The following is a 17,380-nucleotide window of genomic DNA, read 5'->3' on the forward strand; positions in this document are numbered from 1 at the left end:
AACTCACCCAAATAGAGCAGCAAAAAGAAATAAGAACTTTAAAAAGTGAAGACAGATTAAGGGACCAGTGGGACAACATCTAGCAAAATAACATTTGCATTATAGGGGTCCCAGAAAGAGAAAAGTGAGAGAAAGGGGCAGAAAACTTATTTGAATAAATAATGGTTTAAGGAAGAAGGATGAAATGGGTAAAGGGGATCAACTGTATGGTGATGGATCACAACTAAATTTTTGGTAGTGAGCATACTGTAGTGTGTACAGAAGTAGAAATGTAATGCTGTACACATGAAATTTATATAATGTTATAAAGCAATGTTACCTCAATAAAAGATAAATTTTAAAAAATATATAGTGACTGAAAACTTCCCCAATCTGGAGAAGGAAGCAGACATCCAGATCCAGGAAGCCCAGAGAATTCCAGAAAAGATGAGCCCAAAGAGAACCACACCAAGACACATTATATTTAAAATGCCAGAATCTTAAAAGCAGAAAGAGAAAAACAGCTTGTTATATACTAAAGAAACTCCATATGACTATCAGCAGATTTCTCAGCAGAAACTTTGTAGGCCAGAAGGGATTCGCATGATAAATTCAAAGTGCTGAAAGGAAAAAAAAACACTTCCAACCAAGAATACTCTACTCAGCAAGGTTATCATTTAGAAGTGAGGAGAAATAGTTTTCCAGACAACCAAAAGCTAAAGGAGTTAACTGCCATTAAACCAGTCCTACAGGAAATGTCATAGGGACATCTTTAAGCTGAAAAGAAAGGGCACTAATTAGTAACAAAAAAACATATGAAAGTAAAAATTTCACTGGTGAAGTTCAACATATAATAAAGGAAGTATATCAATCACTTACTTACAAAGCTAGTATGAACATTAAAAGACAAAACTGGTAAAAATAACTATAGCTACAATGACTAGTTAAAGGATACACAAAATAAAAAGGTACAAACTGTGACATCAAAAATATAAAGGTAGGACTACCCTGGTGGTGCAGTGGTTGAGAGTCCGCCTGCCGATGCAGGGGACACGGGTTCGTGCCCCGGTCCGGGAAGATCCCACATGCTGCGGAGCGGCTGGGCCCGTGAGCCATGGCCGCTGAGCCTGCGCGTCCGGAGCCTGTGCTCCGCAATGGGAGAGGCCACAACAGTGAGAGGCCCGTGTACAGAAAAAAAAAAAAAAAAATATATATATATATATATAGGTAGAGTAAAATGCAGAGTTTTAGAATGAATTTAAACTTAATTTGCTATTAATATAAAATAGACTGTTACATATATAGGGGGTTATATATGTATATACGTATATATGGAACATTTTAATAACCACAAAACAAAAACCTATTATATACCTACAAAAAGAAACTATAATATACCTACAAAACCTAGAAAAGATAATGAGAAATGAAGATAAGCATAATGCTATAAACAGTTATCAATTCTACGTAACATTCAAAGATTTACTATCTTCCCTAACCAAATTCCTCCGAAAAATTGAAGAAGGAGCACTCTTTCTACAAGGTCAGCATTACTCTGATACCAAAACCAGAACAGGGCACCACCAAAAAACAAAATTATAGGCCAATATCCATAATGTAATACCAGAAGCCATAAAACTCCTAGTAGAAAACACAGGTGGTAGGCTCCTCGACATCATTCTTGGCAGTGTTTTATTGCATTGACTCCAATGGCAATGTCAACAAAAGCAAAATTCAACAAATAGACTACGTCAAACATAAAAAGCTTCTACCTAGAGAAGGAAATCATCAAGGAAATTAAAAAGGCAACCTACAAAATGGGAGAAGATATCTACAAATTATATATCTGATAAGAGGTTTATATACGAAATATATAAAGGACTCATACAGCTCAATAACAAAAACAACAAAAATATGATTAAAACTGAGCAGAGAACCTGAACAGACACTTTTTCAAAGAACACATAAAGACGACCAACAGGCACATGAAAATACGCTCAAAATCACAAATCATCAGGTAAATGAAAATCAAAAGCACAAATGAGATATCAGCTCACACCTGTCAGAATGACTATTATCAAAAGGACAAGAAATAGCAAGTGTTGGTAAGAATGTGAAGGAAAGGGAATCTTCATGCACTGTTGCTGGGAATGTAAATTGGTGCAGCCACTATGGAAGACATTATGGAGGGTCCTCAAGAAACTAAAAATAGGACTATGACTTCTATTCCACTTATAGTTTATTCTAAAAAATAGTTGAGTTTTCAATGAAAAAGTGCTTTTGTCTATTCTATGTTTTGGTTACTATGTAGGACATGGAAGAAAGGGGTGATCCACAAGAGTGGGGGGTCCACTGATTTGGGGCTTGTTTATGTAAATAAATAAGGGTGAGTAGGATCATATATGGTTAAGGTAATCAGGAACATTTTATTAGAGCAGAAGGCCTTTGAGGTGATCCTTGCAACATAAGTCTATGGTAAGTGGTACTATGGGGTAAATTTCTATTAGATTAATAATACACAGAAAATCATGGAGGAGAAAATGTAGCAAACTGTTAAGAAACAGTGAATAGTACGGCTAACCCAGAAAGACATATAGGAGATGGACCTAAAAATACTGAAATGGGCAATTGTGCAAAAGTTATCTAATGTTTTGCTTGATTGTTGTTTGTTTGTTTTACAAATGAAAATGATGTAAGAATTGGAAGAGAAAGCAACTTGGACAAGTCATTGAAAAATGTTCTCTTTTTAGAGCTTGCGAAATTACTGATTGCTAGGATCTGGGGGAAGGCTCAAAGTTTGTACATGAACAAAATCAGAGGAAAAGGGAAAGAGAGAAAGAAAAGGAAGGACAATGTTCTGGGAATCTATAACAACCTGGTCACATATTTTATTTGACTTCTGTCAGATTCAAGTCTCAGTCAGAAAATGCTCCATTAAAAGAAGCTGATGAAGACTAAAGGCTGGGCCTCTGCAAGATCTTAATGGTAGGTGAGAGTCCAGTTACCTCACAGCAGAGTTTCACAGAAAAATCTCACCTTTTCACAACAGACTTTTGAAAAAAAAAATCTTTATATACATGTACTTTAAATGGACTTCAAATAGGAACTTTCCTGAGGAGTGAAATTCCCAACTGACCTGTCAGACTGATTTTTTTTCTGATCTAACTCCTGAGGGAATGCCTCTCCTCTCCCACCATTCTTTCCAAATTATGGTGAAATGTAGGCTGTGTGTGCTGTTCACTTGCCTGTGGTAGTTAAGTATCAGTGTGTGATGGGAAAAATTATTAAAAAGTCTTAAGGTAGAAGCAAAAATTCTGTACCCTCTCTGTGCTCATGAAGAGTGTCCCTGAGTTTGTTGCCATAGTCTGTTGTTGCCTGAGACTGCCTCTTCTACTTGTATTCTTCCTGAAGGTAACACTTGGAAATGATTGATTCCTCAGTGCCACCCACCAGGCTGATTTGTCTGAGACCTTGTTTCCCAGCCGTTCTCAACTAGTTATGTTGTTTGAAGTTGCGCTTCAGTGAATCCTTAAAATGTTGCTTATGCCCTCTCTACTTTCCAAACAATAGCTATAGGAAAGAAGCATCTTTATTCCTGGTGGTATGCCAAAATTGAATATTGTAGAAATATTCTCTCTTTGAAGAAACTCTTAAAAATTCAAAACTATTACTCTAACATCTAACTCTTTTTCTAAAATTTAATTTGTCAGAGACATATCCTTGAATTCTATTTATGTTAGAGTTAATCCTCAAGTAGGTATTAAAAATAGACATCTTTTTAAAAAGAGTACATTTAGATAAATTTAATAAAAGCTGAACCAAAATGGAATAATCAGGATTATTGAAAAATACTGCTTTGAAAGCAATATTTCTCAATATTCCTGACCATAACATGAATTTTTTGTCAGTGGGCCATTGCCCCAATCAATTATTTATTTCTCCGGCTGGCTTCCTGCTCATACGCAACATTAGAGAGGTAGTGAGTGGTGGGATGGCCCACACCTTTTGTTGTCTCAGATTACAGACACAGAGGTTCAAACTGGGAGAGAAGGGTCTAATTAATGACCCAAATATGAAACTATCTATAGCAAATGGCAATATATTGGCCAATGGTTTACCAAATTGTTGCCCAGACCTCAGGAAGAACCATTCTGGAGTCCCCATCAGAAAACCATTCTGCATTAGGATGGAGTCCTTTGTCTTTTCCTCTGGATACAAGCCACGGTTTCAGGGGTAAATCAGTAAAAAATGTCATCATCACAAAATTGCAGTCATTTGAAAGATCTTCCTAAGAATCAAGATCAAGAATAAATAGAGGGGGCTTCCCTGGTGGCGCAGTGGTTGAGAGTCCGCCTGCCGATGCAGGGGATGCGGGTTCGTGTCCCGGTCTGGGAGGATGCAGGGGACGCGGGTTTGTGCCCCGGTCCGGGAGGATCCCACATGCCGCGGAGCGGCTGGGCTCGTGAGCCATGGCCGCTGAGCCTGCGCGTCCGGAGCCTGTGCTCCGCAGCGGGAGAGGCCACAGCAGTGAGAGGCCCGAGTACCGCAAAGGAAAAAAAAAAAAAAAAAAAAAAAAGAATAAATAGAGGGATGGGTTGTTAGTTCTGAGCCTGACAACATTTGGGGAAGCGACATAGTTTTTGTTTTGTACTGCCTCATATTTTTGTTTTTAGTCAGGTTCAAGCTGTAACTAGGGTAATGGAGTCTGCCAAGTAGAGTTAATTGCCAAAAATAAAAATCAGTCATAGAATAGGTACATTTGCATATTTTTCTTGAGGGAAATTCCATAGTTTTCATCAGATACTCAAAAAATCTATTCCCAGTGAAATTAAAGAACATTTGTTCCCCCTGTCTCTCTCTCACACACACATACACACACACACACACACACACACAACTCTTGTTGTTTTAAATAAATAAACATGCCTGTGAGTAAAACAGAAAACAGAAACAGAAAATGCATAAGAGAAATTCAAATTTACCAAGCTTTTGTATTTTTCAGAAAGAAGGTTCATTTTTGTTACATATACATGTATCTATTCTTTTTCAAATTCTTTTCCCATTTAGATTATTACAGAATATTGAGCAGCATTCCCTGTGCTATACAGTAGGTCCTTGTTGGTTACTTGTTTTAAATACAGCAGTATGTACATGTCAATCCCAAACTACTAATCTGTCCCTCCCCACCACCCTTCCCCCCTGGTAACCATGAGTTCATTCTCTAAGCCTGTGAGTCTGTTGCTATTTTGTAAATAAGTTCGTTTGTATCATATTTTTTTAGATTCCACATATAAGTGGTATCATATGAGACTGCATTTTTGTTTTTTAAATAATTGCTAAAATAATATTTCTATTACCCCAGGACTCTAACAAAAACTTAAAGTTCAAGGTCAAAACAAACAAACAAAAAATCACAAGAAAATCTTGAAGGAGTCCACAAACCATAAAATATCAGGCTTTGCTCCAGCTCTTTTTTGGTGTTACAGTACTTTGAGATGTATTGTATCATTACTATTTAATCATCTTTTAGAACTTTTGCAAGCCTAGTGTGGAATGACTAGAGGTAATTTTTACCTCAGAAAAAAATGCACCTTTAGCAAATGTGATATATTCACACAAGAATTCATTAAACTTTTTTCATTATCTCAGCTGTAGAAACTTGCCCCGTACTTGATCAATAAACCTTTGTTATTTAAAATTTAAAGTAATGATTGTCTTTTCTCTACAAAATATCACTCTGATTAATAATTAGGACCTCATATCTCCCTCTCCAGCATCACTTGTTATTTGCCTCTGCCATTAGCAAATCCTGTATGTAATTAGGTTTATAGTCACTTAACTCCTAATGGATTCTCCTAAGCTGTTTCTTATATTAAAAATATTTCTTACAGAGAAAGAGAAGTGGATACTTAACGTATATTCCTCGACTAAGTTAATTCCCCCAAATTTGATTATTATGTGAAAATACTTCCAGCTTTTTAATTTAATTTGATGACTGTAGCTATACGTATATATAATCAGTAAGTTTAGGTAACATATATAGAGGAAATAAGTCATATACAAATGATGCTATTTATTTATTAATATCTATCAAAATTATATGAGATAGTTATAAATCGTTCCAATACCAGGCAGAAGGAGATAAGTGCTGTTACTTTGATTTAGGGAAAGTAGAGAGCCTTATGAAAAGTATGCATTAGACTTGACAAGTACAGAAAGGATAAAGGTTGTTTTACTGGAAAAATAAACTGTGTGGCTGCAACAATGAGGTAAACAGTTACAAGTGAGCAGTGATGAGTTATTGATTTATTTAGAACAGAGTGTGAGAAAGAGGAGTGAGAGATGATATAGGAAATATAGGTTGTAGACATTATAGAATAACTTCCTAAGGAATTTAGATGTTATTCTGCAGATCAAAGTTATCATTAACTGAGCACATATTAAATCTGCTATTAAAATAAGCACATTCCATATGTTAAATAATGCCCTCAAACATCAGTGGTCTTCTGTTGATGGATTCAGGACCTTTGCAATTATCTGGTTCATACTCTCAGAGGAAAAAGGAAAGCAAGAATGCTTTTGAGCAAAAATGACAAATTCCTCTCCTACTGTGAATCAGCTGAATATTCTAATTTTGATGCATATATCAAAATTATCCAATAAATGCTTTATATACACATATATATTATACCATCAATTTTTATTGCTAAAATAATTGTAGCACTTGTTAAAACCAGGGAGATCAATTAGTTCTTGAAACGTCAAGTAGCTGGTTAGTACAGTATGGAGATTAGAGCTAAGACATTTTGACACCTAATTCTAGATTATTTTTCCTGCATTACTTCTTCAAGCACGTTTACTAAAACTGCTAATTCAGACTACCTGGATGAAGACCAATTTTTATTTTTAAAAGGCTGTACTATATTGTTATTGTGATTTATTTACCATGAAGAGAAACTCTAACAAGGCCAATTAAGTCAGTCAAGTAGCGTTAATTGCCAAAAATAAACATTATTAGTGTTAAATTAATGGCTTATATGAATATCCATCTTTGAAAGGTCTTTGATGTCAACTAAGTATTACTTGCATAATCTTGTTTACATTATTAATTTAAACTGAAACATTCTTATTCCCAAAGTGCATACATTTTCATAGCTTTTGCCCATATTTTCAATATTTCCAAATTAATGAGCTTTACCAAAAAACTAGAAATTTTTCTTTAGAAATTTTGAAAAAAAATTCCTACTAGGAAACTGAACAAATATACTGATCCAGGAAGATCCTCCAACCATCACATGCCATAATGTGAATTCATAATGTCTATAATAGCTTAGAAGTTTTCATTAACTTAGAGTTATATAATATTTGTGAGAGTAATAGAGCTATGTTATAAGGACTCATGACATGAGTTAAAGATACAACTGTCCACTCAGAAGTCAAGCTGAAGTAGATAAGTACAAGTTTCAGTTTAAATTAAATCTGTCAAACCAGCTGGCATCCTTCACAAAGAGTACACATTTCACATTTCAAAACATAGAGGTAGAGTACATTTCATGGAACACCTAGACTAATAATAATAATAGTAAGTACTTATGTATGATAAAAATATTCCCACATTCCTAGGAAAACGTGTATTATTCTGTAGCCATGGTAACAACGGTCACCAGAACCAGTTTGAACATGCCTAATTAATAAATGGAAGTCTATATTTATGATAACACACAGCCACTGGAACCATTTTTTAAAGCAGTTTAATCATTAAGTAACAATACCTCACCTCAGTGAACATGCTTTTGCACACCTAGCAATCAATGACGGCTCCTCGCTTCTAAAAGTCAAGCAATTAAAAACAGATTCTTTTATGAATGTCAACCACTCAACAGCAGTCTCACTATCGACAAATTATGTCAACCCACTTACCTGTAAAATTCCACCAATCCTTGGATTCCATGTTTTCAAAATATTTTATAGAAAATAAGCAGTTGAGTCTCCCTGGAGAGATTAAGCTTAAACAGCAAGCTCTCCCTAATTATAGTAAAACTACATTTAGTTTTGTGTTATTTTAGATATTGAATAAGAATTTCATCCTTTGACATTTCTGGAAATTACCCCAAGATCATGTTGAAGATCTTTTCTTGTCAGCATTTTAGCATGCTGTCAGCATGCTGAATCAACAGCATGCACACTGGGCTATTTGTGTGCAAATTCCATTTGTTTATAATATTTGTTTTTGAAGAGTCAACAATTTGAGCTCTGTCTTATTCTAAAATTTTTAGACCAATATCTTTTTATCACGTCATTAGACCTAGGCCTTTGTATAAAAAATTAGATCTTTTCATCATTTATTCTTGACTACATTGACAATTAAGAATCTAAATGCCTCTCTTTTCTGCTGTATATCACTGTGTGTAAAATCATCTACTTGTAATTCTAGCACAGTAAATTACTGATTGAGTAACAGTTAGAAAGTCTTTGAAGCTCACTGAGGCTTAGTTTACCTACATGGGATATGAGGATAATAATTCCTACTTCACAAGTGGGTTGTGACACTTCTTAAGTGAGATAACACACAAGTAAACATGTAAATATTACTTAGTGATAATTGTTTATAGAATCTGAGTGGTAGTCTTATCTTAAATAGCAACAAATTTTAATCACAGGCATCTCTAAAATGCTGCTGTATCCCTGTCCTTAATCTCCATCTATAACTCTAAGCAAGGTTAAGGAAGGCTGCACCTTTTTCATCTTTAGGTTTTAGATAACATGTTTGCACATAAAAATTGGATATAGGGCTTCCCTGGTGGCGCAGTGGTTGGGAGTCCCCCTGCCGATGCAGGGGACACGGGTTTGTGCCCCGGTCTGGGAAGATCCCACATGCCACGGAGCGGCTGGGCCCGTGAGCCATGGCCGCTGAGCCTGTGCGTCCGGAGCCTGTGCTCCGCAATGGGAGAGGCCACAACCCACAACAGTGAGAGGCCCGCGTACCAAAAAAAAAAAAAAAAAAAAAAATTGGATATATTCTTTTTGTTTCTCATTCTTACTTTCATTTATGGTCCTTTTACCGCTTTCATTCCTTGAGAGTCTACAGAGTATGTAGGGAATGAAAGTATTCGATGTTACTTATAAACAAAGTCTACATTTGAAGCATCAGAGATTTGGGGCATAGAAAATGAAGAATGCAGAACAGGTGGTGGAAATTACATTATCAAAGTCCTCAACAGGCTTGCCTCATGATAGAAAAGATTGGTATTTACTCAAAGAGAAGAAACAAATGAAGAATATGTAATGGTTTTTTTCTTTTGAAGGGCATTTTTTTTTTTTTTCTGGTACGCGGGCCTCTCACTGTTGTGGCCTCTCCCGTTGCGGAGCACAGGCTCCCAACGCGCAGGCTCAGCGGCCATGGCTCACGGGCCCAGCCGCTCCACAGCATGTGGGATCTTCCCTGACCGGGGCACGAACCTGTGTCCCCTGCAACGGCAAGCGGACTCTCAACCACTGCGCCACCAGGGAAGCCCTTGAAGGGCATTTGTATTCCTGAATTCTGTGATGGCAAACTGGGAGAATAAAAATAAATTAGTGTAATTTAAGTCAAATCCATTTGTATTTATCTTAAACTATAACTTAATTAGTAACATTTTCTTTAAAAGAGTTCTAATTTGGGTTTGTTTATTTTTTGCAAGTAAAGCACAAAGGAATGAGCCTATAAAACATTTGTGCATAGTACTGAATTTGAAGATCTAAGTCTTGCAGTATCCTTAAAGAAAACACTCAATATTATGGAAAAAATTTCATAAACTTCAAAGCATTTGCATTGTCAAAAAATGAGAACTGACATTATAGACTTCTAAAAATTTGTATCAGCACTGGAAATGCTTGATTCATGAAAATTTCAGGAAGAAAGAAAAACTAAAAAATATAAATTATTATTTTTTAATTTAATGTACTATTCTGCTGTATTATATAGCAGCTATGCTAATTGCACATACATTTGTATATTGTTACTTTCAAGGCAAAGTTTCACCAAGTCATTTTCCAAAGTAACAAGTAGATGGCATTATATTACTATCTTTAACATATATTCCTAATGGTAAAATTGAAGAAAATAAAAATTCCACAAAACATTTTTGTTTTAAAACTCATAAGGTGAGTAAATAAATCTGTTTTTTTCAATAATTTATTCACTCGAGTGTACTCAAATCTAAAATTATTGCAATTCTAGTGCTTTCCTTGAAATAGTTGCCTTGTTAAATGAAACTAACTACTTAAAGAAAACTACATAACACAGAAAGTAATATCTTTAACATGAAATCAAATTCCTTTTATTTTATGACATTTAAGACTCTATACAGAGTTCCAGTTTGTAATGAAATATTAAAACATACTACAATGTACTCCTCTAACCCTGTACTTAAATAAATGAAAAAAATAATTAAAACAAGAAAAGCAAATGGCAGTAGTGTTTACCATATTATTTGAAAGCAGTCACAGGAAAATGACAATAATAGATTCTAGGAATCCATGCATAGTTTTTACCCAGACATAAAGGAAAGAAACAGAAACCATTCAATCCTCACTTATGCACACCCATTATTAGGTGCACTACATGTTATACATACACTGCTAAGAAAAACCTCAGGGTATTCGCTAGGATAATCACCAGAAAAGGTGAAATTCACCGGGATTTGTCATTTGCTATCACTAAGTAGAAGTATGGGGAAAAAATTATATATATATATATATATACTATATATATTCTATCTATCTATCTCTTTTATTATAATTACCAAAAGATACTGCAACAATAAGAAAAAAAACCTAAAAGAAAAAAGATGAGGAGATTTTAAAAACAAGTGTGGATACTGAAACCACTGATGGCCCAAAGATGAGGGTCAATGAAAATCCAAATTTGTCTTCCTTTCTCACTGAAAATTTATACCACTTCTAGGAGCCAGGGAAAATACTTTTGTAGGGAAGAGGTGGAAGCAAAACAAGAGACTGATTGGCTCTAGCGTAAGTGGTTGCATTATTTGGGAGAGCTTAGTTGGCTGTTTGTAATTCACTGTCCTTAGGTTTTGATTTTTTTAACCTCAAGACATTACAGGCTTAGGTTCTGGTTTGCTTATGAAGGTCACTAGGGCATTAAAGACACATCATTCTAAAGGCTTCTCTGTTTAATTAATTTGACAGGAGGAAGATGATCAGTGCCAGTGTATCCCAGAGATCCACTGCATCAGTGGGGACTATAGTTCATGCCACTAACTTCTCTTAGGAAGAGAAGCCACTATAAAGAGCTGTTCCTCAGCAGGGACAGAGAAGTAGGGTGGACCGTGGTGGTCATGCAAATGCCCATCCCATATCTTACACTGCAGGGACCATGACTGATAGCCTCAGGTACTGCACTCAGAATCCAGGACCACATTAGCTTTGAAGCTCTGTTTCCCACAGTAGTTTCCCAAAATTAACTGAATGGGGCAGGGATCAAATGTAGGCGCATTCATGTCAAACTGTGGGATTCTTCTAAATGATGACACAGGCTCGAGGACTCCCCATCAGTCTGACTGAAACTTTCTTTGAACTGTTCTACAGTCTGAAATTCTTCCTTCCCTCTATCCTTCACAGAATTCAGACCTGATCACCCCTCCTGTTCTGACCTGTTTCTCTCAATAATATCTTGCATTCCGAACAGTATCTTGGTGTCTACTTCTCAGAAACCCTAATCAACATGCTTGTAACTTTCAAATAGAATGAAAATATAGTTAATAATTTGATAGTGAATATAGAATGAATATAAATGTAGAACTACATTTTTTAAAAATCTGGAGTAACTACAGTTATAATACAAAATATTACAACTTACTACAAAAGTAATATAAATAATAAAACTAATAAGGAGAGAACTCTTTTTTTATAGAACCACTAAATGCATAAAATTGCTAAAGAAATTTTTAATGAAGTATATTAGAAAACAGCTCTCAAAATATTAGTTGATTAAATAGAGACAGTAAGTCATTAATGTGTTTAGTAACAGATGATAATCACGATGACGATGATGACGGCATGATCATAATCATAGTTCCTGCAATATATGCATAATACTTAATATTTTTATGCTTTTAAAACAAACTACTGGTAGATTTCTGAAATGAATACTTATATTAGAATACAAACTCAGAAAAAGTTTCTTAGGGTCCAGTCAATGACAAAGATCCATTTTGGAATTCTTATAGCCATTATCTGGACAGGTCAAACCTTGTCCATTGTGCATCAACTTTATCAAATTGGTGATACACTCAGAGAAGTATTGACATTTCAGTCTTTGTGATTATGCCTGTATACAAGAAAGAACACTGATTTGAAATGAACTTATGGCCTGATTAGATCTACAGTAGAAAAAGTATTTCCTTTTTAAAAACTGAGAACCATCAATAATATATAAAAAGACTATAAAATGATAGTCTTAGAATTTTAAATATTTTCACCTTCAATTTATTTATTCAATATTTGTAGAGTAACTACCATTGGTGCACTATTCCACACATCAATGAGGCTCAGGAACTAAAAAGATATATAGCTGATCCATTTTACTTGTTAAGATTGGCAGCATAACCAAATGAAACTCTGACAATATGAACTTAAATTTACATTTTTTTTTTTTTTTTTTTTTTTTTGCGGTACGCGGGCCTCTTACTGCTGTGGCCTCTCCAGTTGCAGAGCACAGGCTCCAGACACGCAGGCCCAGCGGCCACGGCTCACGGGCCCAGCTGCTCCACAGCATGCGGGATCCTCCCGGACCGGGGCACAAACCCGCGTCCCATGCATCAGCAGGCGGACTCTCAACCACTGCGCCACCAGGGAAGCCCTAAATTTACACATTTTTAATTAAAATAATTGATGCCAATAAAGGAATAGAAAGTTTTGAGGAAAAAAATCCACATTAAGGCTTTAATTACAGAATTTTTCTAAATTTTCAAATTTATTATTCATTATTGCTTTTATATAACATCTATGACATGTGGACCCTAGATAATCACCAAATTTTAGTGTATGTGTCTGCTTGTATGTGTGCGTATATTTAGTTTCTGTATATATTCATATTTTTAATTATCTGATGGGACATATTTCACTTTGCAAAACCTAGGTATCAAGATTCATAGTCGATACTTTGAGATGTATCATTGTATTAAATGCATTCCAACACTTCAATTTAGATGCCTTACTCCTGTTGTTAGAAATGATCAATTTTGGTGATCATGTACTTGTAATGATTTTTGATGTGGTAATGAAATAAGATATATTTTGTAATACTCACTAGACTTGTACTTACATTGATTAAAATAATAGCAGGATGTGGTATAATAAAAATAAATATAATTTCGGGCTTCCCTGGTGGCGCAGTGGTTGAGAGTCCGCCTGCCGATGCAGGGGACACGGGTTCGTGCCCCGGTCCGGGAAGAACCCACATGCCGCGGAGCAGCTGGGCCCGTGAGCCGTGGCCGCTGGGCCTGCGCGTCCGGAGCCTGTGCTCCGCAACGGGAGAGGCCACAGCAGTGAGAGGCCCGCGTACTGCAAAAAACAAAAGAAACAACAACAAAAAAAGTGGGCGGAAGACTTGAATAGACATTTTTCCATGAACCCATGCAGATGTCCAACAGGCATATGAAAAAATGCTCAACATCACTAATCATTAGGGAAATGCAAATCAAAACCACAATGAGATATCATCTTACACCTGTCAGAATGGCTATTATCAATAACACCACAAATAACAAATGTTGGCAAGAATGTGGAGAAAAGGGAACCCTCATACACTGTTGGCGAGAATGTAAATTAGTGCAGATACTACGGAAAAGAGTATGGAGGTATTTCAGGAAACTAAAACCAGAGCTATCATATAACCCAGCAATTCCACTCCTGGGTATGTATTCAAAAAAAAGCAACAGTACTAATTTGAAAAGATTCATGTACCCCAATGTTCATAGCAGCATTATTTACAATTGCCAAGATATGGAAGCAACCTAAGTGTCCATCAATAGATAAATAGATAAAGAAATGTGGTTTATATATACAATGGAATATTACTCAGCCATAAAAAAAGAATGAAATTTTGCCATCTGCAATGATGTGGATAGACTTGAGGGCATTATGCTAAGTGAAATAAGTCAGATAGAGAAAGACAAATACTGTATGATAACCCTTATATGTGGAATCTAAAAAATACAACAAGCTAGTAAATATAACAGAAAAGAAGCAGATTCACAGATATAGAGAACAAACTAGTGGTTACCAATGGGGAGAGGAAAGGCGGGAAGGGAAATATAGGGGCGGGGGATTAACAGGTACAAACTGTTAGGTATAAAATAAGCTGCAAGGATATATTGTACAAGACAGGGAATATAACCAATATTTTATAATAACTATAAATGGAGCATAACCTTTATCGCGAGTCCCACTACATTGTACAGCTGTAACATATAATATCACACATCAACTATACTTCAATAAAAAAAGAAAAAAATATAGAAAGGACTTCATATTAGCTGTTAGGGTTCTCCAGAGAAACAGAACCAATAGGAAAGAGATTTATTTTAAGAAATTTCCTCATGCCAATATAGAGGCTGACAAGTCCCTAGATCTTCAGGAAAAGTCAGAAAGCCGGAGACCAGGAGAGCCTATAGTGTAGTTTCGGTCCAAATCCAGAGGCCTGAGAACCAGGAAAGCCAATGCAGTGGTTCCAGTCTGAAAACTGGCAGACTCAAGATCCAGGAAAAGCAGTTGCTGTCATTTGAAGGCAGTCAGGCAGGGAGAACTGTCTCTCACTGGAGGGAATTTCAGCCTTTTTATTCTAATCAAGACTTCAACTGATTAGATAAGGCCCACACACATTAGGGAGAGCTTGCTTCTTTACTCACGTTATCAATTTAAATGTTAATCTCATCCAAAAACACCCTCACAGGAACACTCAGAATAATATTTGATCAATGTCTTGACATCCTGTAGCCCAGTCACATTGACACATAAAACTAACCATTACATTACCCTTGCAGTAAACAAGGGCTAATTTTTTAAAATCCATTAGAAATGTAAATATTATATTCATCCTCATTTCTGTCAAATATTCCTTCAAGTGAAATACTTTTCCTTAGGTGGTATTACTATCATGTCAATGACATTTCATTTTACCTGTATAGGTGCTATGTCTCTCATCTGTAGTACCCCTCTTTGTAAATGACAGAAGAGAAAGGCAAAACAGAAGAGGGCCCCTTGATCATGGTGTTTGTTTTGTGGTACAGTGAATCCCTACATATGAACCTTCAAGTTGTGAACTTTCAAAGATGTGAACATGTGTTTGCTTGTCCAATCACATGAGTTAGTTCACGTCTGGTGTATATTGTCACGTGTGTGCATCTTAAGTGGTTGTGCTTTTGTGTACTTTACTGTACAGTACTGTACAGAGGTATAGTATCTTTATTTCAAGCCCAGGATGTCCGGAATCAAGTGTAAAAGCAGCAGTGATGTAGCTGGTATTGTTAAGAAGCGCCAAGCGATAACGATGGAACTTGCTGTGCAACACGAGGAGCTTACTAATGAAGAGCTGATGGAATTGGAGGCCCAGAGAAAGGACAAAGAGAGACAAGAGGAAGAAGTAACTGAAGAACCGAAAAGATTCACGATGCAGGAAATGGCAAGGGGATTTTCTTTATTTGAGGAGGCACTGTTAGTTTTTGAGGCACAGGACCTGAATGTAGAACAGTACGTGAAGGTTGCAGCAGCTGCTCAGAATGCAGTCGAGCACTACTATGTCATCTATGATGAGGAAAAAAAAGAGCCACTACCCAGACGTATCTACCCAAAGGGTAGATAGAACTGAATCCAGCAAGGAGCCAGAACCTGTGCCATCAACGTCAGGCGTGAGTGAAATTGCAGCTTGCCCTCCTTCTCCTACTGCTGATGACCCTTCAGCTCTACCATCTCCCACCTCCTTTCCCTCCTCCACTCAGTAATTCTTGTTGCCTGTTCACTCGAGGCCAGCCCCTGTATGCAAGCTGTTGTACTGTACTACTGTACTTTTCAAGGTACTTTACTGTAAGATTAAAAATGTTTTCTTTGGGCTTCCCTGGTGGCGCAGTGGTTGAGAGTCCGCCTGCCGATGCAGGGGACACGGGTTCGTGCCCCGGTCCGGGAAGATCCCACATACCGTGGAGCGGCTGGGCCCATGAGCCATGGCCGCTGAGCCTGCACGTCCGGAGCCTGTGCTCTGCAACAGAAGAGGCCACAACAGTGAGAGGCCCGTGTAATGCAAAAAAAAAAAAAAAAGTTTTCTTTATTTTTTTGTTTGTTTTTTATGTATTATTTGTGTGAAAAGTATTATAAACCTATTACAGTACAGTACTATATAGCCGATTGTTTTAGTTGGGTACCTAGGCTAACTTTGTTGGACTTATGAACAAACTGGACTTATGAAAGCACTCTCAGAATGGAACCCATTCATATGTAGAGGCTTCTTATATTAACATTAATTACTGTGGCATCAGGGAATCATTCAGACTATTGAAAGGTTTTAATCACCAGCTAGTAATTCCTGAATAAATACACTCTATAATTATTCCTCCCTTTGTCATTCCTCAAAATGCTTGAGTAGATAATATTTTTCTAATTTAGTGTTAAATCCTATTGTGTCCTTTGGTTTTGATTTGATTTTGTTTTATGGAAACAGGGGTACCAAAACCCAGTCAAGGAAGTGTTTGCTCACTGTGAGAAAACTATGCATCAGAAAATATACAGTCTAACTTTCTATAAATCATAGTGTGAACTATATTCCCATATTAATAAAATAAGTAGAAGTAAGATCAAAATAAGTAAGATACAGAGAAATATGAAATAGAAATATGAAAATGTATTCATGAGCAAAATATATTACTAAGTAAGAAATTGAAGTCTATACAATGCATATAGTTTCTCAAAAATTTGCATCTAATACTTATAATGTTCTAGTCTCAGAATTAATTACCAAATTTCATACCATTGTTTTATTGATTCAATGAAAATTATTAATTTTTACTCCTCTCTCACCTGCATAACCCATCACTCTTGCTTATTTAGATTACAATGCAAGTCAAAGTTATAATTCATACTGATTAATATAAAGCTCTGTATTTTCATTTTGGGACTTTGTTATATGCATATTCTACTTGCATTTCATGGATACCTCCAGGCACCTTACTGTTGATATATATTTTTGACTTCCTACAGGAAAAGTCATGTCACTCCAGGAAGACCAGTGTGCTATTACAATCCAGTTTAGTTTTATGTGGATTAATTATTAATATCATTTTTAAAGTATTATTTGTTTACCTGGTGGTTGTTTTCCTGATATTGAATTTTATCAATATTAGGTTCTCAC

This window comes from Delphinapterus leucas, chromosome 4, assembly GCF_059928025.1.
Source record: "Delphinapterus leucas isolate spDelLeu-1000000601 "Yukka" chromosome 4, BTC_Dleu_Yukka2, whole genome shotgun sequence".
Taxonomy (NCBI): Eukaryota; Metazoa; Chordata; class Mammalia; order Artiodactyla; family Monodontidae; genus Delphinapterus; species Delphinapterus leucas.